Source organism: Ambystoma mexicanum, chromosome 6p, assembly GCF_040938575.1.
Source record: "Ambystoma mexicanum isolate Mex_15411 chromosome 6p, UKY_AmexF1_1, whole genome shotgun sequence".
Lineage (NCBI taxonomy): Eukaryota > Metazoa > Chordata > Amphibia > Caudata > Ambystomatidae > Ambystoma > Ambystoma mexicanum.
In genome coordinates this window covers 107,553,005-107,565,783 of record NC_090935.1, presented here as the reverse complement: position 1 = coordinate 107,565,783, position 12,779 = coordinate 107,553,005, and the positions used below count along the sequence as shown (strand labels likewise).

At 42.6% G+C, this 12,779-nt stretch overlaps 1 protein-coding gene across 4 annotated transcripts in view; it reads left to right on the top strand.

Annotated features, from left to right (window-relative positions):
* The window catches only part of LOC138511252 (protein unc-13 homolog B-like), a 2,171,549-nt gene that overhangs the window by 2,133,124 nt on the left and 25,646 nt on the right, over window positions 1-12,779 (top strand). The window lies entirely within an intron of this gene.

The window sequence follows — 12,779 nt, the reverse complement described above, 5'->3', positions numbered from 1 at the left end:
TTTTACACAAACATTGGGACAAGGTCGAGGGGGACTGAGAGGATGTAGAGTACTGAGAAACCACACATTAAGACACAGAAGACAGACTCCCATTATGACAACCGGCTGTCGGGTTAACAAGGATAGACCGGCCCAACCCTAACCCCCCTCGCCTGCAGCACATTAACCTCTCCCTCTCCCAAGTGTTTAAAAGAAGCCTGCAGTGGAGGAGAAGGCAGTTGCACCTGGGAAGAGATGCAGGAGACTGCAAGGCTGAGTCCGGCAGAGGATCCCTACCCATATCCCAAGCACTCAAGGGGCAAGGCTTGCCACAAGAAGGAGCAGCTCGGCAGGGTTTTACAAGGACCAGGCAGTGAAGCGAAGAAGACAGAGGGGCTGTTCAGCTGCAAATGAAAGCAGAAGAAAGCCAGGTGGGAGAACCGTGCTTACGAGAGACTAGAAGGCTTTGTGACATGAAGCCAAAGAGCTGGAGAAAGCATCCCTTTTTTGTGTCAGGAAATGGGCCATTCTCCTCTTGGGTAAACTAGACTGTTGGCAAGGAGCAGAGAGGCTGATGCTGAAAGCCTTTCCCGCAAACAGCTGGAAGAAGTGGAAAGCCTGAATTCTACCGGTGAGTAAGTAAATGAAACAAGAGTCCGGTTGGCGAAAGGCACCAAAGATAAAGATGCAAGAGCAAGGCCTTATGGGAATTGTTGCCCAGTGGGTAAAAGAGAGATACAGAGCAACGGAATGGTCCGACAGAGAAAGATTGCCCAGTCGGAAAGTCTCTGTGAAGTGTCTTGATCTCATAAATGCGGCAAAGTGAATGAAAGAAACGAGAGGGATTTGAAATGAACTTTATAATGCTAAATTGAAGAAGTAATCCCAAAGACGGGCAACCAAAAGAGTACAAGATTGAATGGAACCTTTATGCTCGAAACTACAGCTACCAAGAGGCATTGGGAGAGGAGATAAAAGTAAAAAGGGAACGAAAGTCAGAGTGGTCCTGCAGAGGTATTTGACAAAGATTTGCACATTTGAAAGTCTTTGATAGGAAACAATGTGTAAAGAAGCTGTTCCGGATGATAAAAACTTGGGGATGGGAGCCCCTAAGCATTCTTATTGAGAGAACCATGCCCGATGGCGGGAGACCTACCAAGAATTTTAATTTGAACCTGAATATTGGGAACTTTGTTGAACTGTGAAACCAGAAGAAACCGAGTTGTTTGAACTGTAGAACAAGGAACATTTGGAGGGCTAAGAAAGTCTTGATCCACATTGAGAACTGTCCTTTCAACCAGAGTCAAAGTGTGTCACCCAGCCAGAGTGTGCCACCTTACCCCGTGCTATGTAAATGTGGGGGGAAGAGAAGTTGCTCAGCTATTTTTTTTTTTAACACTATTTTTCTTTTATACATACATATCCCTTTTCACAGTTATTCTATAAATGTAAGGGCAGGCATTAGGTGTTTTAGTATAGGCTGTCTTTAGTCAACTAAAAGGCTGATTGGGACTGTGTTTTCTTTATTTTGAGGGTAGAGATTACTCCCATTTTAGTATTGGAGCAAGTTATGAGTTCTTCAACACCACAAATATTAAATAAAGTTTTTGAAAACGTATTTCTTCAGTGCCAGTCTCTGCTAGTGAAACCATGCCTGCCTCCGCTACAGTATCAAGTATTGACTATTTCACTTTTAACGTTATTAATTTCATGCTAACACTCCTCTGTCCACTGGAAAGTTGCATTCTTTTTGAACCTTCATCCCTGCACTTTGTCTTATCAGCAGTGTGAGGGACACATTTGGAATAATGTTCTAAAGTCCTAGTACAGATCTTGGGATGCAGTAGGAGGCACTGAATAGTAGACAGTAGATTATCCTTTCTCTACCATCCCCCACTCTCAACATGTCCATTTCCGTATCCATGAATTTGTATTGTTCATATTTAAGAGTTCCACCCTGCACTACCCCACATTTTACTTAACCTGTCAACATGCTCTTGTAATTCCCATCCATAAACCAGGATGTCATCCTGGTAGGAGATGATTCCCTAATCTTTCCCAAATAATCTGGAAATTCGTTTTTTTAAACACACTAGTGGTAGAAAATAACCCAAAGGGGCATGCACCTTAATTTAAATAACCCAAATTGAGTAATAAAAGCCAATGATGGCATTTCAGTTTTGTGTAGCACGACGTGATGGAGTGCGGAACAAAATCAACTGTTGAAATCCACCGAGCCTTACACAGTGAATGCAACATTTTAGATATATTTGTTAAAGGGAATCATTCTTCCACTACTTGCTGTTCGCATTTCTCAGATGTGCACATACTTTCACCAAATTGTCTGGCTTTGTAACCACTATAGTTGGTGAAATCCATTCTGCAGTGTCCACTGATTCTACGATTCCTGGCTTTACCTCATTCCTCAAACTCATTTGAATGTGCCTTACTTTTGAAACCACCCTAAAAGGTTTTCTCACCCTCGAGAGCCCTACACCATCATGCAAATTGACCTACCCTGGAATACTACCTCTGCCTCAAATACTCCCATTATCTCTAATGGGATGGAGGACAGACCGGCTGAGATGGGTCCCCTGGGGTGGGTGTGGCTGGAGGTTGGTTGTTGAGAAACAACAATGTTCTTTCTCATTGCCACTGTGCCCTTCAGACAGTGCCTGATGTCATCTTGTTTCCGGAAATGACACGCCCCAGCCTCCCCGGCCAAAACTTGGAGTTCTCTCCTTCTGGTTGATGATAAACGGGCTGGTCATTACTATCTACCTGAGCTGGACCTGTTGAACTACCAGTACTTGAACAAGGTGAACAACAATGGCCTTTTCTGCTTCTAAAGTACATTTCCTTTCTTTACGGCAGTGAGTGTGCGTTTGTGTTGTGTGAATCTGTACAAGCTTCTGTTAAGCATAACTTTAAAACATCTTAGGCAATTGGAAAAGGATGCTGATTATGTCAGTGTGCCATTTTACAACGTGTAATGCAATTTTGACAGTTATATGAAACTCACGTTACAAGTGAAGTCTCTGGAGGTCAGTTTGGGGATATATACAAAAGCTAGTCCTGAGAACAGGAGACACACAGGTTTCTGTTACACAGAGCTATTTGTTGCCTCAAATGTCTAGTCTCGCCCACTTTGCTGGCAGCAATCTTTTTGCTCTTGTCCTTGCTTATGAGCAAAGTTTTTTCTCGTGGTAGCATCCGCCGACTATTTTCCGCAACTCTATATTTGGACATACGCTTTCACATGTTAACCTATGTGAGTCTCTTGCAATTATAGGGACCCACTAGTACATGTAGCCCTCTAAATATCCTCACAAAATTACAGAAGGGTCTTTGGATGCTTGAACTTTATTTGTGGATTCAAGCTTTTTTCTGCATTTTTTCTCAGCATTTTGCTCGTTTCTTCACGATTTCAATTTTTTTGCTTTAACGTGATCATATTTCTTCTCTGTTCTTTGTTTTCACCACACATTTTTTGTATCCGAATAGTTTTCACATTTTGGTTCTCTTTTTTTCTATATATTCATATGTGTGTCTACTAAATTCTGCTTGGTGTTTATGCTGCAATGGGTGGTTGACAATGAAATGATGACGCCATACAATGTCCGACCAAATGTCAGTGAAGATTGAACGAAAAAAGGTTTGACTTCCCCTCACTAATTCAAAAGTTAGAATGAATAGCTGCAGAATCAATTCTAGAGGACACTTCTAACATACCAAAACTTGTAATGGATGCCTTTCACCCACAGAGCCCCCATCTTCTGAAATATCTTTTTAGTCTTGTTCAAAGCCACAAAGGGACATGTCAACGCCAAAAGAAAATTAATTTGCAAGCATTTTTCCTCCTCTTCCTTCCAAAGTATAGAAGAGGTTAGATTAATTGAATCTGTAGAGGAGCAGATGTATATATCCGCAGTAGATCCTACCCCCCCCGAATTGGAACCATGAGGCCGTGCCCTGTCTAACACCAGCTATTGTACCAATACCACAGCGAGTATATGGAAGACGGTATCCATTAAGACGACCATATTGTCATGATCTCTACTTCCAAAAGGTCAGGGTTTTCCCAACTCCCTTGGAAGCAGATCCATAACCCAGGTTCCGAGTGCCAACCAGTCCCAATTGGGACCTTTTGGACCCAGTCCTGGCGCCAGTGGCACCAGGCTCATAAATATGCCCAGTCCCAGCGCTGGAAGCGCCGGGCTCATAATGCTTGGGTGGACTTACCTGCAGCAGACCATGCTGCTTACTTGCCTGCCAGTTGAGCCTCTGATCCTCTTCTGTTTGGAACTACTTTTCCTGTTGGGTGGGGCAGGAGCCACTCCCTAGATTCAGAACACTGGAACTCTTCTGGAAAGCAGGAACTCTTTTCTTACCTAGGCGTGGCTGTGGAAGGAGACACCTAAGCACTACAGGAGGCTATTTGAACCACACTCGATGGATGAATCTTGCTTTGCGTTATTCTGCATCCTCTGCAGCAGAACGCTCATCGTGTCTTCTGCATCTGAACCTGGGCCTAAGGAAAAAGGCTTACCATCCTGAATCCAGTCTTCAGCAACACCTATAAAGACAAGAAAGAACAGGTTAGCATTACGGTCTTCAGTGACAGCTCTTCACTTACCTGGTCCATCGGCTGTCACCAACGCCTCGCGCTGCATTCCGGCATCTGAAAGACAAAGGCTTACCTACTCTTCGTGCGCTCCGGAGGTCTTCACACTACATTCCGGCATCTGAAAGACAAAAGCTTACCAACTCTTCGCACGCTCCGGAGGCCTTCGGCGCTGCATCCCGCATCTGAAAGACAAAACAAGGTGCATTTAAAGACATTGGGGAACTTTAATACTCACGTGCCATTACTCCTTTCCACATCTAACCCAGTGGGTATTCCGGCACCCTGCAGCCGCACCGAACTTGTACCTGCAAAATAAAAAGACAGTTAGAGCGCATCGTGAAGCAGGCAACAAGCGCTTACTTACGTGCTTCCAGGCGCTTCTATTCATCACACGGGCTCCATCTTCAACTCACTTCAGCCCGTCATCCGCCATTGCCGGAACCCTGCAAAACAAGAAACATCATTACTAAAGACTTTAAAGACATTAGAATTACTCGAAACTTACCGTTCGTGCAGTAAACGACGGACAGCAGTCCTCTGAAGTCAAGAGGCCTGCTCCCCTTATCCAGTGAAGAAACTGGTTACAGCACCCTGCCCCGAGGCAGATGGAGAGCAGGGCGTTCACTTACCTAAGGTGAGAGCGTTAACCTTTGGGGTTCTACAGGAGAAGAGAAAGGGAAGAAGAGAGAGACATTCAATAACCCAGTTCCTTAATCCCATATTTTCTATCTGCAGACATCTTACCCTTCGAGTCCGACATACAGTGCACAGAGGTCCAGCCCAAAGAGCCAGCCGTGTGTTACACATCACCTTTGAAGATACGGTATACGCCCAGTCAAGACCGGCGCCTCTACAGGAATCAGGTGAGCGTTACACATATCAAATGTATCATCGATAGATGACAGCCTGCAGGAGGACATCCCTGAAGGAATATGAGAAAGAGATAAGAAAATGAACTGATGATGTCATGAGAAAGTGTACACAACATCCTAAAATACTGAATGAAGATGATGTATGGATCCTAGAGGAGAAATGACAAAGTAATTAATCAAGTGAATCTTAAAAAAGAAAAGAAGATTACACGTTGAAAAGTGCTGCAGAAATCAGAAGTATAATGAATGTACACACGCTGAAAAGCAAGATAGATCAAGTCATCATATAGGCTAGCTACAAGTAGTAAATGGAATGAAAGCGGAGCCGCCATTGTACAAGAACTTAATTATATCATAACATAATTAAGCCATGGAGAGAAAATGAAAGGCTGTTGGAGCTGCATTGGGAGTCTGTCTGGCCTGAAGTCAAGAACTGAGAAGTCAAGGTCCGCTGTCTATGCTGACGAGCAACATGTGTGCAGAGGATGAATCTTTTCACATTAAGGTGCAAGAAAGAACACACAGAAGTCGCCAAGTCTTAATTCATTTAAAACATTTAAAAACTTGCAGAATGAACGGAATTGTGGTCTCTTGTCATGTGAGTCGAGGCTGAAAATGGGGCTTGAACTTGGAGTTCAAGACACGATAGTGTGTGCCCTCACTCCTGTTGCGTTCCTAGGACAAGAATACTCTGCAAGGCCAAGTACAAAGAGAATGTCATGGTAGAAGGCATGAGTGATGAGACGTTGGGCTAATTGGGTGGTAGGGCAGCTTCATGTCCACCTGGGTCTTGGCTTTTATGCTGCTAATTGGACTGAATGTTCCACACATGCCACAAGCTTGCTAACCAATCATATTAGTCCATATAACGAAGGACCATATAGCTTGAGAAACCAATGAAACACAGTGTAACTGATTTTTCTTAAATTACACGTTTGAAAAGGTAGGCATAAGTTGTCCACCTGATATTGGACAGCCAATAACAAACCTAGCTCCTATATGATAGTATATCTAGATGTGTCCCTTAACAAATCCTGACCCTTGATAGGTTTTTCACTATTGCCATGTAGCGTGAAGAGATTATATCATTGTTTTTCATGTGGAAATCGCTGAGAATGAGCGTACGTCTGATGATGTTCATTGTAACTCCCTGTTTTAGATAATTGCTGATAAAACAGCAACTGTCCATCTTCTTGAGTTTGTCTGGTTATTTGGACTCAGAGTTATTCTGGTATAATCCTTTCCAGTAACAGATGCACGTTCCAAGGGCCAGAAGCTCAAATCTAAGAAAAGCCATTTGTTTTTATGTAACTAGGTCCAAAGAATTTAGGGATGATGATTGCTGTTTGTGGGGTTTAATTCACCCAAGAAAAGGAAATCTGTTCCTAAACAATTTACAGATGGATTTTATTGTGCATTAAAAACAGTTAGGAACTGGTACAGAAAAGGTTCCTGTAGTTTTACCTGATCTTTCATCTAGAGACAAGTCGCTACATCAGAACTTCTTTGCTGGATGAACATGTTAGCTCCCTTGCTAACGTTTTTTCTGATGGACACACTATTCCTTTCCCAGATTCCTCTTCTACACTTCTCCCCCATACTCATCGAGCAAATTACACATCATTAATGTAAAAGTTGCACCTTTCCTCGATGTCTACCACCAGACAATGGGGGTGGAACGCTAGTCATCTGGCATATGTGGCTCCACACTGGATAAATCATTTCTTGCACCAATAGAACCATCTGCCATGACATAGTCAACCGATTCCCTCTAAATGGCTGTAAAACCTTCTTCTCGTTAATCTGTGGATGGGAGATCATTCAGAAGATAGGGAATCTGTGAGAGGTATATTGTATCTGACAGAAAGAACATTGCATCAATTGCCCCCCCTTCTTTATTTTTGAAATACCCTTTGCTCCGGAGTGGGAACATGAATCGTTTTCACTACCACATGCTTGCTGGTGCCACGGGCGGCATATGACTGATTTTTTAATTCTGTTCAATAAATATGATGCACCCGTCTCTGACCCTGGGCATTTCAATGCAAGCCATCTGACCACGCACCCAATTAAACTCAGCCTTGTCAAATAAGTCATTTGTAGGCGATAGTTTAGAAGTTCTATTCCTCCCTTCTGTTCCGTGTTTAGTGGAAGTGGCAAGTGTCTGCCACTAACCCCCCATGTAGCATTGCTGACCTCTCCCGTCCTTTTAATTGAGGCTTTGCTTGACTCCTTCTTTATTTTATCTTTGTTATTCCTTGTTCCTTTCCTGGTTATTTTTTAAATATTGACATTTCAGTGTGAATTTTATGATGCTTTATGTTTCTTGTTTTACCTAATGTATTTTTGAAAGGTAATTATTTGAAATATATTTTTAAAAATTCTGATCAAATGGTCGGTCTACGGGTGCTAATGTGATTGCTCTTTTGCCACCATTGTTATAATCTCATTTAACAGTCTCAGTTCTTGGGGCCAGTTAGTTGCATTCGCTGTCTGGTTCTTGATGGCTCTAGGATTTTTTCCTTAACTTCTCACTCTGCAGTAGCTCTAGACTTCTTCTGGATAAATATTTTTCGGAGGTGTTGGGAATCTTGACTTCAATTCCTACAAGTAATTGACAGTCTCTTTCCTTGATTCACTGTACCCAACCTCTCCTCCCTGATAGCTCATAAAAAGTGCTCAGTAGAAGCCTGTGACATGCCTTATTTAATAGGGAGCCTTAAATACTCCAACCATGAGAATAGCTTTTTAGGAGGGGCATTCAATTGGAAATCAAATTGCCATAATTGCATTCTAGTAAGTACTTTGTTGTTCAAGCATTTGTCTGGTGATAGACACAAATCAGTAATTAGTCCTGCCAATTGATTGGTCAGGCTGGTGGGTTGGAGGCAGTTTTATTTAGAAATTTATTTTTTAGATATCTGGAGTCGGCAGTGCCCCAATCATGTCTTCATTTCGGCACTCATTTACACACTGCACACTTTGAGGATTTGAAGGCCGCCAGTGATTCTTCCTATTTTATAACTGTTTCATGCATATTCCTAAGGTGAACCTGAAGCCCTGCTGCGACAGTGAATAGCAGATGTCCTTTTATGATCCCCACAAAGTATTTAATTATTCCATTTGGTAGGAGTATGGCACAGATGACTCTCTTCTGGGAGCTGCCTACAAAGGTCCTTACTTTCTGTACAAGGATGGGAAATGTACTGTACCAAAGTCCCTGGCATTAGACCCTCGTACTGAGGGCCCAGACTTGGAGCCTGCTCTGGGTCTACCCGTTTCTCAAGATGGAGAAGAGCAGCACCACAAACAGACCCGCTTATTCAGCGGTCCTTTGATGTAGCACTCTTGCACCTCCTCCAGAAAGAGAAGGAAGCGCCTGATGGTCTCGGGCTCATTCCCCCAGAGGTCTCTGTGGCTATCTCTGCTCTGCAGAGGAGTGATCCCGATTTTGAAATTGTTCTCAGGTGGCTATACGGGCGCCTTTGCACACCTGTTTCTGATGTAGGTGATGGCGTCTCATTCTCCTCCATCCTCCAGATTTTGTTTTACTTTGGAAGTCTATCTAAGATGAGGAATCTTGGGGAGAAAGGATTCCATTAGAAGAACAACGTACTTATCTCTGGCTGTTGTTCTTTCTGTCTCATGATAGATAGAGGTGAATGAACTAACTGTTCGGCAGTCCGTCAGCTGCTGAGATCTTGAACACAAGACAGAACTGGGGTCATGTGGCACAGCTGGCTCCATATATGCTGCCTCTGATGTCAAATTTGGTATCATGGGTGCCAAGTAGAGCCATCAGGGAGCCTCGGTGCGCCTCCTGTTGGCTGCAAATGATATATGATATGATATGGCATTTGTAACGCGCCTATACACAAGTTTTTCAAGGCGCGAAAAATGTTCCCAAGACGTCTGGTGCTGGAGAACATATATATCAAAGATGAGAAAACTGTTGGAGGAAGGACTAATTCATCACGAAGCACATTACCGTCATTTGTTTTGCAATTATTACATTAAAATCAAAACGCTTTTTGAAAATTGAGGGCGATCCTTTAAATTGCATGATTTCTTTCAACCATACGAAAACACATGCTGCCCAAACTGCTCTCTCATGTCAGACTCCATGTTTTTCAAGGATTGGTCCCCTAAGCTCCATGGGGGAGGGGATAGACGTCGTGGGCGGTCCTGCAGAAGGGATGACTCTATATGGAAGGAGAATTAACTAAGGCGCCTGCTCCTACCTGTGCTGGGACTTCATCAAGGTGTCTCAGGTGTCTGCAAGTGGCCATCAAAGGGGCAGGTTGTTTTTTGGGCTGAGCTATAATACTCCCTTTTGGCTTGCGCAATATAAAAACACGTGCAGTTCGCACAAGCACAGGGTAGTTTAGTATCTGCCTAGAGAAAGAGCATCGGTGTGGCTTGCTGCGATCCATACTTGTACATATAAAGGGGCTTCATCGCATTGCTTGACACAGCCATTGCTCTTCTGCGATCCCGATTGGCGCTAGGAACACCCCTCAGTCTGACTGTCCCTCTGTGTATCAGGGTCTACTGGGGCATAGGTTCGGGCACCAATCTTAAAACGATGCACAGTCGCAAATGGCAATGTATTCCTTTTGTGATGCACTATTTGAGGAGCTCCCAACGGAGAGTTTTTGGGATAAATGTGTTTCAAATTGTGCATTTTAAAGAATTCTTTCAATGATAACTGGTGAAACCTAAGAGCGGCACAGTGGGGTAACTCCTTACACTGGCCCACTTTGGCCATAAAACTGGCCCACTTTGACCCAAAAACTGCCAACACTAACATGTTTCTCGGCCCGCACTTCGGGCATTGCCCTATAGGAATGTCCAAGCCTGATCTACGTTGCTTTTTGGTAAGGAAATGCAGCAGCTGAGTTTAATTTTGTTAGCTCTAACTGTGCATGTATATATTATATAGTCTCCCCTAGTGAGGTGAGGTACTGTCTCTTGCATTCGCCCACCAACATTTTTTTAATGTGCTGAAGATGTTTCAACACCGCTCGCAAATTCTCATTGTAAGTTATAAATCTGCGATAGCAGCCAGCTAGACACTATTAAACACGTGTGCTGCATTGCCTCAATGTATAGTGGCGAGGTGGAGTAGGTGCCTGTCAAGGCAGCTCCTTGAGATGGCACACAAGGAATTCAAGGAATGTCTTTTTTTTAAATGTATAACAAAATAATCATATGCAATAACCTATCAAATTATATACCACTTAAAATAAAACATTCTAGAAAATACGGTATCCGGTCATTGCATCGACAACCAAAGCATCGACAGCCAAACCATCTAAAAAAAAAAAGCATCGAAAAAAAGCATCTAATGCATTTTTTTAGATGGTAAAGGGTTTAGTTTAATAAAAATGGGTTTTAAAGGTTAAAAAAGAGGGGTTTGGGGGGACCCCCATTAAAAAAGAAAAATGAAAAAAAAATGCATTAGATGCTTTTTTTACTTACTTTTTTTTAGATGGTATGGCATTAGATGCTTTGGCTGTCGATTGAGTGAATATAAACCGAAAATACAACTAAACAAAAATCTCTATATATAGGATAATGTTACCACATTTATTTTATTTTTTATTTACGAGTTATAATCACCGAAGTGATTTTTACAAGCAAGTAGTAAAATCAATCGAAGAAACGGAAGCCGAGGTAGAGTAAGTGCCAATTCAACATATTTAACTGTAACATGATTTCTGGGTGATAAAGCCTCTTCAATAAAGGAGTACATGAAAAGTTCAGAGTGCAAATCTGGGACTGCTGAAACTTGGGGAAAGGCTGTGTGCACCTGTCTCACTCCTCATATTTTCAGGATGGGTACAAGATATCTCTTTCTAAGGTTAGACTAAAAAGGACCCTACCATGCCTGACATAAAATCAAATGTAAGATGTTCTCAGGCTTGGACCTGTTGCAGAGGCATTTCCTTGTCCCATTGATACTGCCGGTGCCTTTTCTATATAGCACATTTGACCTGAGGCGCAACACAAGCCCACTTTTTCTTAGGTTATCAAACCATGAACAAAGTTTGTTAAACCCAAATGGACTTTATCCATGAAATAGAACTGCATACTATGTTTCTTAAATTCTTTTTGTTCTGTATGTTTAGATCTTCCTAGAGGAATTCTTTAGCAATCTTCCTTGCGTCGTCAATACTGATCCTGTCGTAGTTGGTATAAAGCTCTTCGAGGCCCAGATTCTTTAAGCACTGAATTAGAACTATTGTGTACATTGGATTCCATAATGTCCAGTAAGTTAGAGGCTGCAGGACTACAGTGTCTTCAACATAAGTTAGATCACATTCCTCCTATAGAAGGTAGCCCAGGAAGCCCTAATTTACTGCTGCACTCAGTTAGATTTGATATGCTCTACTGTGTTATTATATACGCGATGCCATTGCGCTCCAGCACCTTGAAGCATCTGTGTGCTAGATGCAATTACCAATAAAATATATCGGACCAAATAACGGGACAGACTCAAAGATGGTAAAATACCACTTTAATCTCAAAGTACAGCAGGCCAATAAACACTCATCAAGTCGATTCATGCATGATCACAATGTCTTTTCGATTATACTCATCTTATATAATGCTAGATGCTTCATCTATGATGTCATCCTACGTGGCACACTGCAAAACCTATCGAGGTGGAATTGAATTAAGGGAACATGTCAACATCTAGAAAATATGTGTGTTATTCCCTCATTGGCGGTCTTTTGTCTGTGAGACACACCCTGCGCTACTTCCATACACGTGGTGTCATAGCAGAGAACATGGCAGCAGAATAATACTTTGCAACATTGTATGTAAAAGTGCATGGAAGGATTTTCTAATTGATTGGCAACCCAAATCCAACCTTAGGCATTCGGCTTGCTAGCAGCATGTACATAGAAACGAAACCCAGATGCTTGGAGTTATGTCAACTCATCCCTTGTTTTCCCAATTAGTCTACCCTCTCTCATTGGTAGGCTTCATGCCAGTGTCTTCTGTTTGAAGGCTAACCTAGCCCTTCTGCACTGTCTCGGGACATTCGAGGGAGTGTAGGCACACCATTATCTTAGCTTTAGACTTAATGAATACCCCATTTGTTTGCGAGCTCTTCGTCGCGTGTTACAAGACCATGAAACTGTCCATATCGATGGTGCATTTAACACCATTTGTTTCAATTATGCTGAGTGCAGTTGCTCCTCTTGGCCTTTAGAGATTTGCCCACTCTATCCCATATTGACTTCATGCCCTTTTAATTGTCCAATATTTGGCATCCGTACATATTCTTGTTA